Here is a 13,204-nt window from a genome sequence, read left to right as displayed (position 1 = left end):
CTGAGTATTTGAGGGGATGTACCCTGACTCTATGGCAGAGGAGTGTCATTGTATGTCCTTGCTTTCAAAACAATGCCTGGACCACTCCTCATCTACCAGCAGGTTTAAGATACAACATATAATCAGATGATATTTAGTCACAAAAAGCTGGAGTAACTCAGCAGGTCGGGCAGCATCTCAGGAGAGAAGGAATGGGTGACGTTTCGGGTTGACCCTTCTTCAGACTGATGTCAGGGGGGGCGGGACAAGGGAAGGATATAGGTGGAGACAGGAAGACAGGGGGAGATCTGGGAAGGGGAGGGGAAGAGAGGGACAGAGGAACTATCTAACGTTGGAGAAGTCAATGTTCATACCGCTGGGCTGCAAGCTGCCCAAACGAAATATAATCAGATGAAGTGCTCCTCCTTGCAAATAAATCACCATCCCTTCTGTAATACCATGGGCTGATACATTTGTGAAGATGCTGCTATTGTGGTAAATTGTGAGTGGTGGGAATTGGCATAGTACTAGAGAGGCTCTGGAGTTGGAGAGTGGATCAAAGCTTCAACCAAAGAAAGATTGGGAGCTCGAGGGTCAGCTGAAGGTGTTGGGTAGAGAAGGTTGCAAATTACTTTGGGGTGCAGTCATTGTCACTCACGGAGTATGGGGTGGGGCAAGTCATTAGTGGAGAGATCAGCAATGCGAGGGCAAAGTCCTGATGTACGGTAGTCTAGTGGGGGCCACACCTCACGCTGCCTCGGCAAGGCCAGCAGCATAATCAAGGACCAGTCGCACCCCGGCCACTCCCTCTCCTCCCCTCTCCCATCAAGTCAAGTCAAGTCCATTTTATTTGTACAGCACATTTAAAAACAACCCACGTTGACCAAAGTGCTGTACATCAGTTCAGGTACTAAGAAACGAACATACAATGGCACACAAACATAACAGCACATACATAAACAGTTCACAGCGCCCCCTCAGAGGGCCTCAAATGCTAGGGAGTAGAAATAGGTTTTGAGCCTGGACTTAAAGGAGTCGATGGAGAGGGCAGTTCTGATGGGGAGAGGGATGCTGTTCCACAGTCTAGGAGCTGCAAAAGGTATAGAAGTGTGGAAACGCACACCTCCAGTTTCAGGGACAGTTTCTTCCCAGCTGTTATCAGGCGACTGAATCATTCTGCCAACCACTAGAGAGCAGTCCTGAACTGCTATCTACCTCATTGGTGACCCTCGGACTATCCTTGATCGGACTTTGCTGGCTTTACCTTGCACTGAATGTTATTCCCTTGTCATGTATCGATGCACTGCAAATGGCTCCATTGTAATCGTGTATTGTCTTTCTGCTGACTGGTTGGCATGCAACTAAAGCTATTCACTGTACCTCGGTACACGTGACAATAAACTAAACTGAACTGAAATTCAGACAGAAGATGGACACAAAAAGTTGGAGTAACTCAGCGGGACGGGCAGCATCTCTGGAGAGAAGGAATGGGTGACGTTTCGGGTCGAGACCCTTCTTCAGAAATTCAGACAAATCCTTAAAGGGAACCAACTTGCAAAGAGCCATGCATTAAAGCTAATGACCCCCAACCAGTAAACTAGATCCATTCGATTACACAGAAGCAGGTTGTGGAAAGCCACTGCATGGTTACTTTACCACTCCTGCATCTGAAAGATGACTTAATGGGAATGATGTCTCAGCATGAGTTGTAACCATGGGAAGCCATGATATACATCCAGCAACCGCAGAAAGGACCTGGTAATAATTTAGATTTAAACCATGTGGTTGTAATCTTTTTAATTGAAATTTTTTGTAAAGTGAAGTTTATTCACTTGAACACGAGAAAGCATTGCATTCCAATCCATTTGCATAGATTCCTCCCTCCAGCAGTGATTTATTTCCCATATATCTGTATTGGCAGGAGAATGGGAAGCACTGCTCCAATGATGGCCATTTACAAGGGGCCCAATGAAATATCTGTTGATCAGCCAAAAAAAGGAAACTCACAAAATGGCCGGTAAGAAGTTACCGCGGTCATTTGCTGTTTTCAACCAACTGGAGTGATAGGTTTTGTCACAGTCAGATCCAAAAAGTTTGAAGCTGAGCCTGTTTACTTTCACGTCCAATATGGGGAAGGCAACAAAGAAACGAGGGAAATATAAAATAGAGAACTGGCAGGAAGGACAGGGACAATGGGCAAATTGAAATTATCGCAACTCACGCTGTCTTGAAATTGCAATGAACCCAAACAACTGAAGGTATACGTATTTTCTGTGAGGCCACTGGCCACACTTTCTATCACATACCTGTCATTGGATATGGTAGAATAGGTCGTTGAATGTCCTTATGCACAGAAAGGCCTTTACGCTCCACTTTCTGCCACCGTGGACAGTGGACATCATAGTTAAAGCAATTTGGAGACCAGACAAGGGGGCAAAGGTAGAAGCGACCAAATTTTGTGGTGAAGTAGCTCCCTGATCGAGGTGAGTGTTTTGGTGGAGATGGAGGAGAAGGCGAAACAGGAGATTGAGTGATGATCGTAGAGGTCATAGAATGACACAGCACAGAAAGACAGTCTTCCATCCATCTAGTCTTCATTGACTGTTGGCCACCCATTCACACTAATCCTACAATAATCCCATTTCTTATTCTCCCCACATTCCCATTCACTACCACTCCCCAAATTATATCGCTTATCTGCACACAAGAGGCAAATTTGGAATAGCTAATTAAATTATCATAGAGTCATAGGGTGATACAGTGCGGAAACAGGCCTTTCGGCCCAACTCGCCCACACCGGCCAACAATGTCCCAGCTACCCTAGTCCCACTTGCCTGCACTTGGTCCATATCCCTCCAAACCTGTCCTATCCATGTACCTGTCCAACTGTTTCTTAAACGATGGGATCGTCCCAGCCTCAACTACCTCCTCTGGCAGCTTGTTCCATACACCCTCCACCCTCTGTGTGGAAAGGTTACTCCTCGGATTCCTATTAAATCTTTTCCCCTTCACCTTGAACCTACGTCCTCTGGTCCTCGATTCCACCACTCTGGGCAAGAGACTCTGTGCGTCTACTAGATCTAGTTCTCTCATGATTTTTTTCAGCTCTATAAGATCACCCCTCATCCTCCTGCGCTTCAAGGAATAGAGACCCAGCCTACTCAACCTCTCCCTATAGCTCACACCCTCTAGTCCTGGGAATATCCTCATAAATCTTTTCTGAAACCTTTCAATCTACACATTTTAGGAATGTGTGAGGAATGCAAGGCATCCTGAAGAAATCCATCTAGTCACAGGGAGAATGTGCAAACTCTACACAGACAGCATCTGGAGTGAAGGTTGAATCTGTGTCTGTGGTACATGACGCAACAGATTTATTTGTTTAGAGATACAGCGCGGAAACAGGCCCTTTCGGCCCACCGGGTCCGCGCTGACCAGCGACCCCCGCACATTAACACTATCCTACACCCACTAGGGACAATTTTTACATTTTACCCAGTCAATTAACCTACATACCTGTACGCCTTTGGGAGTGTGGGAGGAAACCGAAGATCTCGGAGAAAACCCACGCAGGTCACGGGGAGAACATACAAACTCCGTACAGACAGCACCCGTAGTCAGGATCGAACCTGAGTCTCCGGCGCTGCATTCGCTGTAAGGCAGCAACTCTACCGCTGCGCCACCGTGCCGTGGATGAGAAAGTGAGCTAACATAGAATTAGTGTGAAGGGGTGATCAATAGCCTGCGTGGACTGTGGCCATCGGGGCCTGCTTCCATGCTGTGTCTCTACACTATTTGGAAGGGTTCCTGTCATCCAGGTGAAACGATACCTGCAATGCTTCCTGTTTAATATATTGCCGTCACACGAGCCACTCACAGCTGCGACTGCAGAATTATATTCTAATATGTTCCAATTAGATTCTAATGTGTTCTCAATGAAGAGTCTCAATGGCAGGTACCCAGAAGACAGCATAGTCCAAGTTTCAATTCAGCAGCTTTTACTAATCACTTGTCTTTATCTGCATTTGTAATCGATTTGGTTGGTTTCACATAAATATTGTCATTTACAAACCTGTAGTTAAAAAAGATAGCTCATACAATTAGATACAATTTAGTTTGATTTAGAGATACAGCTCGGAAACAGGGCCTTCGGCCCACTGAGTCTGCGCCGACCAGCGATCCCGTGGCACAGTGGTGCAGCGGTAGAGTTGCTGCCTTACAGCGAATGCAGCGCCGGAGACTCAGGTTTGATCCTGACTACGGGCGCCGTCTGTACGGAGTTTGTACGTTCTCCCCGTGACCTGCGTGGGTTTTCTCCGAGATCTTCGGTTTCCTCCCACACTCCAAAGATGTACAGGTATGTAGGTTAATTGACTGGGTATATGTAAAAAATGTTCCTAGTGTGTGTAGGATAGTGTTAGTGTGCAGGGATCGTTGAGCGGCGCGGACTCGGTGGGCCGAAGGGCCTGTTTCCGCGCTGTATCTCTAAATCTAAAATAAAAATCTAAAAATTAACACTCGGAACAATTTGCACTTACACCAAGCCAATTAACCTACAATCCTGTACATCTTTGAAGTGTGGGAGGAAACCGAAGATCTGGGAGAAAACCCACGCGGGTCACGGGGAGAACGTACAAACTCCGTACAGACAGCACTCGCACTCGTAGTCGGGATTGAACCCGGGTCTTTGGCACTGCAAGTGTTGTAAGGCAGCAACTCTACCGATGTGCCACCATAGCCGCCCCATCAGTCTACAAGCAGTCTTCCATGCCTGCATCCGGCTATTCTGCTTGTGGGGTGTTGCATGAAGTGATGGTTGATGTTGGCCAGTAACACTGAGATCTGACCCATTTAGTTAAATTTTGTTTTCAACAATGACAAGGTATAAATAAATTATCACCATTCAATGTAGAGAACGATGCAGAAAGTTATATATACAAAACCTTTATACTAAAAGTCATCCCTTAAAATATAGACCATTGATCAAACTTTTAGATATCGTATCTATTATCTCCTTATTTAATTCAGTATTGGACCTCTTTCTTTGTTGATGCTTCAGTTTCTGAAGGGGCTGCTCCTCAAGTTTTGACTCCATTTAGTCCTACGCTCCTGATTTGTGGGCACCTGGTACAGAGGGGGGAGGGTCAGGAGGGAGGAGGTGGTCTCCCTGTCAGTCTGCTCCTGGGCCTGGCCAAGATGGCCATTCGTGGGTCCAGGCAGCGGGTAGTCGACGGCCGCTTAAGGGTTGACTGTGCGCCCCTCTTCCGGGCTTTCGTCCGTGCCCGCGTGTCCCTGGAGAGGGAACACGCGGTGTCCATGGGGACTCTGGAGGCCTTCCGTGAACGTGGTCGCCGCGGGAGGTCGAATGTATTATTGACAAAGTTGGCGGAATTTTAATCTGATAACTGTTTTGTTTGTAAACTGCCAATATGGGCAGCTTTTGATTTGATCGCTTTAAGGGCCTGTCCCACTTTAGGTGATTTTAAGGCGACTGCCGGCGACTGTCAAAGTCGTAGCAGATCGCCAAACTTTTCTTTTACCCGACGACAATGACCACGACAATGCCGAGTCAGGTCGAGATTACAGCATCTTCGGAAACATTGCAAAATTCCCACACTGTCCATGCTTCTCCAGCGTCCTAATTTTCGCTGAAATCACTGACAAGTCGGTAGGTACTTGAGAGTTTTGAAATATAACATGTTGCCTGGGTTACTTAAAAACCAAGCTTCACGGTAACAAGGCATAAACTGGATTGACTTCCAGTTTACTAATAGCAGTATTAAAAAAAAATGTTTTAAAGTGGTTAAGTGGATTTTTGTGAAAAGTGTGTGGGCATTCTTTGAAAATGTACGGGAGATGCATATCTGGTTTCTGGGTTGCATATCTGGGTTGGGAGCACACTTTAAATGTAATCGCTGATGGCCATAAACATCGCAAAATTCCCACGCTTACCTGACCGTCAAACTGTCGCCTCCAATCTACCTGTCAAATGGCCTGACGGTAAATAAATTGGTTAATCACAAGCATTTTATGGTATTTTGAAATTACTTTATTTATTGTAATATTATGTGCTTCTAAATGCATCTAAGGCAACCTAGCAAACCTGGGGACAGCATGCGACAGCGCCCGCAATAAGCAACGATACCTGGCCACAAGCCAACTGTCACCGAGAAATTTCACTCCGGTTGATTTCTCAGCGACGCGCTGAGATCCACTACGATTCTTGGAAGACTCCTCACGATCATGCCCGCGACACCCCGGCGAACTGTCGGCAACAGCCTAGTCACCAGCAGTCGTCTTAAATCGCCTAAGTGGGACTGGCCCTTTACTACTTTGTATGTTTGTTTTGTTTTTGAATAAAGTATTTGTAAAAAAAAACAGGAGAGTCAATACTAGTTGTGATTGAATAGTACAGCAGATATTATGAGTTTGCGATGATGAAGTCTATAACATCGCAGTTTTGATGGAAATCTTCACAAGACATTGTCTACCAGTGACATTATACTCAGACAATGGGCCTCAGTTCATTTCTCAGAAGTTTGCTGACTAATGAAGATCACAGGTGTGTACCATTTCAAAGCTAATGGAGAAGTGGAGCGTCAGAACCAATCTCAGGAGAAGAGGATGAGAATTGCCCAAGCAGTAGGCAAAGATTGGAAGGAGAATGCTGCTATCAAATGTAGCAGCAGATAGAGCTGCCCCACATGGCACAACAGGGAAGAGTTCGGCAGAACTGCTGTTTGGAATAATAATCCAGACCAAGATTCCATGGGTTAGTGACATGGTCAATGACCAAGAAATGGGAGATCCCAATGCAGGAAAGAAAGGGGCATCAAAACTCTATGCAGACAGTGGACAAGGTGCCAAACCATCAGATATGATTCTAGGTGCCAAACCATCAGACATGGTGCTAGGAGATGAGGTGCTTGTGAGGAGAGTAGGTCCAAGCAAAATGGACACACCTTTCTTTCCACAACCATACACAGTGGTGTTCCAGACAAGGAAATAAGGCGACGGTTCAGTATGTGAAAAAGTGTCACTGTTGTGGCAGTCCAGGGATGCTGCAGACTGAAGTTGAGGATGTGAGGGATCGGACTCAAGACTACCAAATTGTGGAGCCAAGAATGCAAAGCCTGAGGAGGAGACGATGCGAAACCAGAATCGAGATGATGAACTGGTGGAACAGGACATGACAGATCAGAATCCAGTACCAGTGCAGACAGGGGCAGTGCTCAGACCAAAACGTCAGAGAAGACCATCCAAGAGATACAAGGACTAATACGTAACAGCATGCCACAACCTGAGAGACAGTGAATGGCCAACATGTACACATACACGCATACATAAATTGACACTAATTGACACTAAGAAAATTAATATTGACCTGCTAAACTTGCTACCTTACTGTACTGCTTACAACTGCAAGAACGAGTAGCAATCGATAAAAGGCTATAAATATATTGCGTGTATATATATATATATATATATATGCACAGGGGCATATCTACCCATGCATACTTGTATTTATATTGAAGGTATTTATTCACAAAATGCTGGAGTAACTCAGCAGGTCAGGCAGCATCTCGGGAGAGAAGGAATGGGTAAAGTTTCGGGTCGAGACCCTTCTTCAGACTGATCATGCATTTTAAATATGTATGTTATGTTCTATACTTTGGCAATTTAACGATGTATCTTATCATGCCAATAAAGCTTTTTAAATTGAAAATTGAAAATTGAAAATTGAAAATTGAAATTGACTATGAGATGTATTAACATGTGAAAATGAAGTGTTTTCAATGGAACGAATGCCATATCCTAAATGGTATTGGGATGTTCAGTTTACAATACGATGATGGGGAAATCCTTTTTGTTTGATAAGGAATGGTAACTGTAATGGCAACTTCAGTCTTTTCCAATAAAGTCCTTTCTGATATCGCCACCACTTCACAGGGAGTGGGAGTGAACTTGTCGCAAGCCAAACAGAGAGATTTTCCAAAGGTGTTTTCAGTTTAATCTGTCGTTTATTGAACTTGTTGTAGAAACAAGATGATGAACAACCAAGCTTTACGTATCTCGCATTCTAGTCATAGCTGGCGTTCTGTTCTCCCTGTCTGCTTTCAGCTCTCGTAACAGGTCTGGTAAGAACTGTATCCTCTCCCTCCCTGTGTCTAACTCCTCCCGTCTCTGCATCTCAAGTCAAGTCAAGTTTATTTGTCACATACACATACACGATGTGCAGTGAAATGAAAGTGGCAATGCCTGCGGATTGTGCACAAAAAAGAATTACAGTTACAGCATATAAATAAATTTAATACAGTTAATACAGAGAAGCCAAAATGTAGTCCCTGGAGTTATAATAGTTAACAGTCCTGATGGCTTGTGGGAAGAAACTCCATCTCATCCTCTCCGTTTTCACAGCGTGACAGCGGAGGCGCTTGCCTGACCGTAGCAGCTGGAACAGTCTCCAGATATACCGCTAGTTCTGGCTCCTCCCCGTACGTTATGCCCATATATGTATTCATCTCACGACATCCCCCAAGTGTCCAAAATAATACAGCAAGATATCTAGACAAAACAATACAATATGCTCAAACAGCCAGCACAAACACAAATGGCCCCTACAGTAACTAACATTGTATTGAAATGCACCACATGTTGCACTGAGTCAAAGGTTAGGTGACACACGTTGGTGGGGAATAACTGATGGAGGAATAAAACAGTACGTCGGTATTCAGTGGTGTCCAATGGTTATTTATTATAATTGGATCAAGGTGAGGATCTAACAGTGCCGACCAGCGATCTTTACATTAACATTATCCTATGCGCTAGGGACAATTTACAATTTTTACCAAAGCTAAATTAACCTACGTCTTTTGAGTTTGTGAGGAAACCAGAGTACCCGAGACAATGCACGCGGCCGCAGGGAGAACGTACAAACTCCGCACAGACAGCACCCGTGGTCAGGATTGAAGCCGGGTCTCTGGCGCTGTGAGGCAGCAGCTCTACCCGCTACTCCACCGTTCCTCCCCCCTAAATTGTAAATTCCTGCTTATTCCTTTTCTATATTCTTCAGCTACCATAGACTGGGAATTCTGCATTTTTATATTTCATTTTATTCAGGGTTACATGTTTATTGATTTTTTTAATCTATCAGTTTCATTCATGAGATGGTGCAATCTGACATACTTTTAGAAACATAGAAACATAGAAAATAGGTGCAGGAGGAGGCCATTTGGCCCTTCGAGCCAGCACCGCCATTCATTGTGATCATGGCTGATCATCCACAATCAGTAACCCGTGCCTGGCTTCTCCCCGTATCCCTTGATTCCACTAGCCCCCAGAGCTCTATCTAACTCTCTCTTAAATCCATCCAGTGACTTGGCCTCCACTGTGGGAGAGAATTCCACAAATTCACGACTCTCTGGGTGAAAAAGTTTCTTCTCACCTCAATTTTAAATGGCCTCCCCTTTATTCTAAGACTGTGTGGCCCCTGGTTCTGGACTCCCCCAACATTGGGAACATTTTTCCTGCATCTAGCTTGTCCAGTCCTTTTATGATTTTATACGTCTCTATAAGATCCCCTCTCATCCTTCTAAACTCCAGTGAACACAAGCCCAGTCTTTCCAATCTTTCCTCATATGACAGTCCCGCCATCCCAGGGATGTTGGTGTTTAATTCTTGCCTTTTGTTCTGCCAGGCATCTTGGTTTTAAGTCGGTTAGCTCTTGTTTCTTTTGCTGGAGTTCTAGGGACCTGCAGGGGTAAATGGCTGAGTACATCTTTGAAGTACTTTGCTCATTCACCTAATTTCTCAGTACACTGTCTGGTGCCATCTGTGTGCTATTATTATTTGTGTGCAGTCATTTGTACAGCTTTATTTATTTTGCTGTGTAAAATGCTTCACACTTTTGCAGTGTCAATTGCCATTTTGTTGCATCCCTGAACTGTGTTTTTATATTGTGAATATCTTCCTCAAATGCACATCAGGAATCTTTATTCTCCATTACTCACAAGTGCACTGTGGTCTATTAATGTTGGTCGCATTTCAAAATATTCTGACTTGTGACTTAGCCGAAGCATCAACAGATTTAGGAGAGGACAAGGAGGATTGGTGATTGCTAACGTTCTATCATTTATGCAGAAACCAGGGAGCAATGGTGAATGGCAGCAGGGTATTGTGAAATATCATAGAGAAAAAAAGCACCATTTGTATATAATATAGAAACATAGAAACATAGAAAATAGGTGCAGGAGTAGGCCATTCGGCCCTTCGAGCCTGCACTGCCATTCAATATGATCATGGCTGATCATCTAACTCAGTATCCCATACCTGCCTTCTCTCCATACCCCCTGATCCCTTTAGCCACAAGGGCCACATCTAACTCCCTCTTAAATATAGCCAATGAACTGGCCTCAACTACCTTCTGTGGCAGAGAATTCCACAGATTCACCACTCTCTGTGTGAAAAAAAACGTTCTCATCTCGGTCCTAAAAGACTTCCTCCTTATCCTTAAACTGTGACCCCTTGTTCTGGACTTCCCCAACATCGGGAACAATCTTCCTGCATCTAGCCTGTACAAACCCTTAAGAATTTTGTAAGTTTCTATATAATTATAATATATTATGGCGAGTCCGGAAACTTGTTCTTTGTTGAAGAAGTTTATTGCGACAGCAATATTCGATTACACAGGTTTCTCAACAAGATAACGGACAACCATCAAAACTCACAGTCTTCTTCGAAGACGTCTCCGAACTAACTCTTTTTGGGCGCCAAAAGCGCACATGACAACGCTGTTCAATCAGCGATGTCGCTCTCTGGACCAATCCCTACGGTCGCGCCCACACGTGACCTTGCTGGCCAATCTGAGGGTTCGACGACTAGGACCACTCTCTATGGTCGCTACATGACCCCCCCCAGAACCCAAGGTACGGAACCTAGCAGGGAGCCGGATTTCGCGACCAGAACGAGTAAGGAGAGGGGCAGCCTGAACCACAGGAGCCGGGGATTCCGGACTTGGTGGAACAGCCGGAGCAGGGGGTCCTGGACTGATCGGAACTGCCGGAGGCCGGCCTCTCCTAGGTGGTTGGCCGACCAGGACTGGTTGGTCCGGATCCAAGTGCGCAGGTTTAAGCCTGGACACTGAGACGAGCTCACTCCTGCCGCCCACGTCTAAGGTGAAGGTAACCGTCCCCTTACGCAAAACCCGGAACGGCCCTTCATAGACCCTCTGCAACGGGGCACGATGGGCATCCTTTCGCAAAAATACAAACTCACAGTCCTTCAGGGAAGGCGGTTCGTGTACCATGGGACACCTATGACGTGAAGTCGGAACTGGGGCCAGGGAACCCACCCGTGCCCGGAGCTATGCTAAGACTGATGGGACTGGAGGCAGCTGGTCAGAGGGGTCCGGAAGCAAATCCCCGGGTACTCAAAGTGGCGAGCCATATACTAGCTCCGCGGACGAAGCACCGAGATCTTGCTTAGGAGCAGTCCGGATGCCCAGAAGGACACAGGGGAGTTGGTCTACCCAGTCCGGGCCTTCAAGCCTCGCACTGAGGGCCGCCTTGAGTTGACGGTGGAACCTCTCCACAAGCCCATTTGCCTGGGGGTGGTATGCTGTAGTGTGTTGTAACCGGGAACCGTACAGCTCGGCTAGCGTGGCCCAGAGGGACGAAGTGAACTGTGGCCCCCTGTCGGTGGTAATAACCGCCGGAACCCCGAAACATGCTACCCAATGGAGGGCCAAAGTCCTGGCACAAGAGGCTGCCGAGATATCGGACAATGGGAAAGCCTCTGGCCACCGGGTGAACCGATCCACCACCGTGAGGAGATGGGTGTAGCCCCGGGAGGAAGGCAATGGCCCGACCAAATCCACGTGAATGTGGAAAAAACGGACCGCTGGGACCTCAAACTCCTGTACGGGGGGCTGGACATGGCGCTGGACTTTAGCGGTCTGGCAGGGAACGCAGGAACGGGCCCAACCCGCTACCTGTTTACGCAGGCCATGCCAGACAAACCGAGCGGCTACTAACGCAGAGGTGGAGCGGATGGACGAGTGCGCCAGCCCGTAAATGGCATCGAAAACCCGGCGCTGAAGGGAGGGCGGTACTACCGGCCTGGGACGGGGAAGGGAAACATCACACCAGACTTTTGTGCTACCTGAGCCAACTTCAACCCCGAAGTGGTGGACTGGTATGCCGAGGCGGTATCCGCCAGAAGCTGTGCCTCCGCAAGCTCCTGGGGATCCACCTCGCAGTCCACCGCCGAAATGGGGGAAAAAGCAGGCCTAGACAGGGCGTCAGCAACGGCATTAAGCTTACCCGCGACATGACGGACATCGGTGGTAAACTCAGAGATGGCAGTCAGGTGCCGCTGCTGGCGGGCCGACCATGGGTCAGACAATTTGAAAAATGCAAAAGTTAACGGTTTATGGTCCGTAAAGGCCACAAATGGGCGGCCTTCAAGGAAATACCTGAAATGACGAACAGCTAAATAGAGGGCCAGAAGCTTTCGGTCAAATGCGCTATACTTCAGCTCAGCCGAATTTAGTTGCCGGCTGAAAAACGCCAAGGGCTGCCAAAGGCCACCGACCTGCTGCTCCAAAACCCCACCCACGTCAGACGCGTCAACCGTCAGGGCCGTGGGGGCGGAGGGGCTCGGGTGGACCAACATGGTGGCGTCTGCCAAGGCTGCCTTAGCTGCTGTAAAAGCCGACTCTGCGGCCGGGGACCATATCAACTCTACCGGTTTTCCCGCAAGGCACTGGAAGAGCGGGCGCATGACCCGCGCAGCTGCCGGAACGAACCTATGGTAGAAGTTAACCATACCTACGATCTCCTGCAGCCCTTTCACTGTGGTGGGCCTGGGAAATGCCCGGATAGCCTCCACCTTCTCGGGCAAAGGGGTGGCACCGGCAGGGGTGATTCTGTGCCCTAAAAAATCGAGAGAAGGGAGGCCGAATTGACACTTGGAGGGTTGGATAATGAGCCCGTGGTCTTGGAGCCGCTGGAACACAGTCCGCAAGTGGACCTGGTGTTCCTGCACTGAGGGGCTGGCGACCAGGATGTCGTCTAAATAAATAAACACAAAGGGTAAACCCCGACCCACACGGTCCATCAGTCGCTGGAAAGCCTGTGCCGCGTTCTTTAAACCGAAAGGCATGCGCAACCATTCGAACAACCCGAACGGAGTGATCGTGGCAGTTTTTGGTATGTCCTCCGGCCGC

This window comes from Rhinoraja longicauda, chromosome 4, assembly GCF_053455715.1.
Source record: "Rhinoraja longicauda isolate Sanriku21f chromosome 4, sRhiLon1.1, whole genome shotgun sequence".
Classification (NCBI taxonomy): Eukaryota; Metazoa; Chordata; class Chondrichthyes; order Rajiformes; family Arhynchobatidae; genus Rhinoraja; species Rhinoraja longicauda.
The sequence above is the reverse complement of the archived record's forward strand: the minus strand, read 5'-3'. Positions refer to the sequence as shown.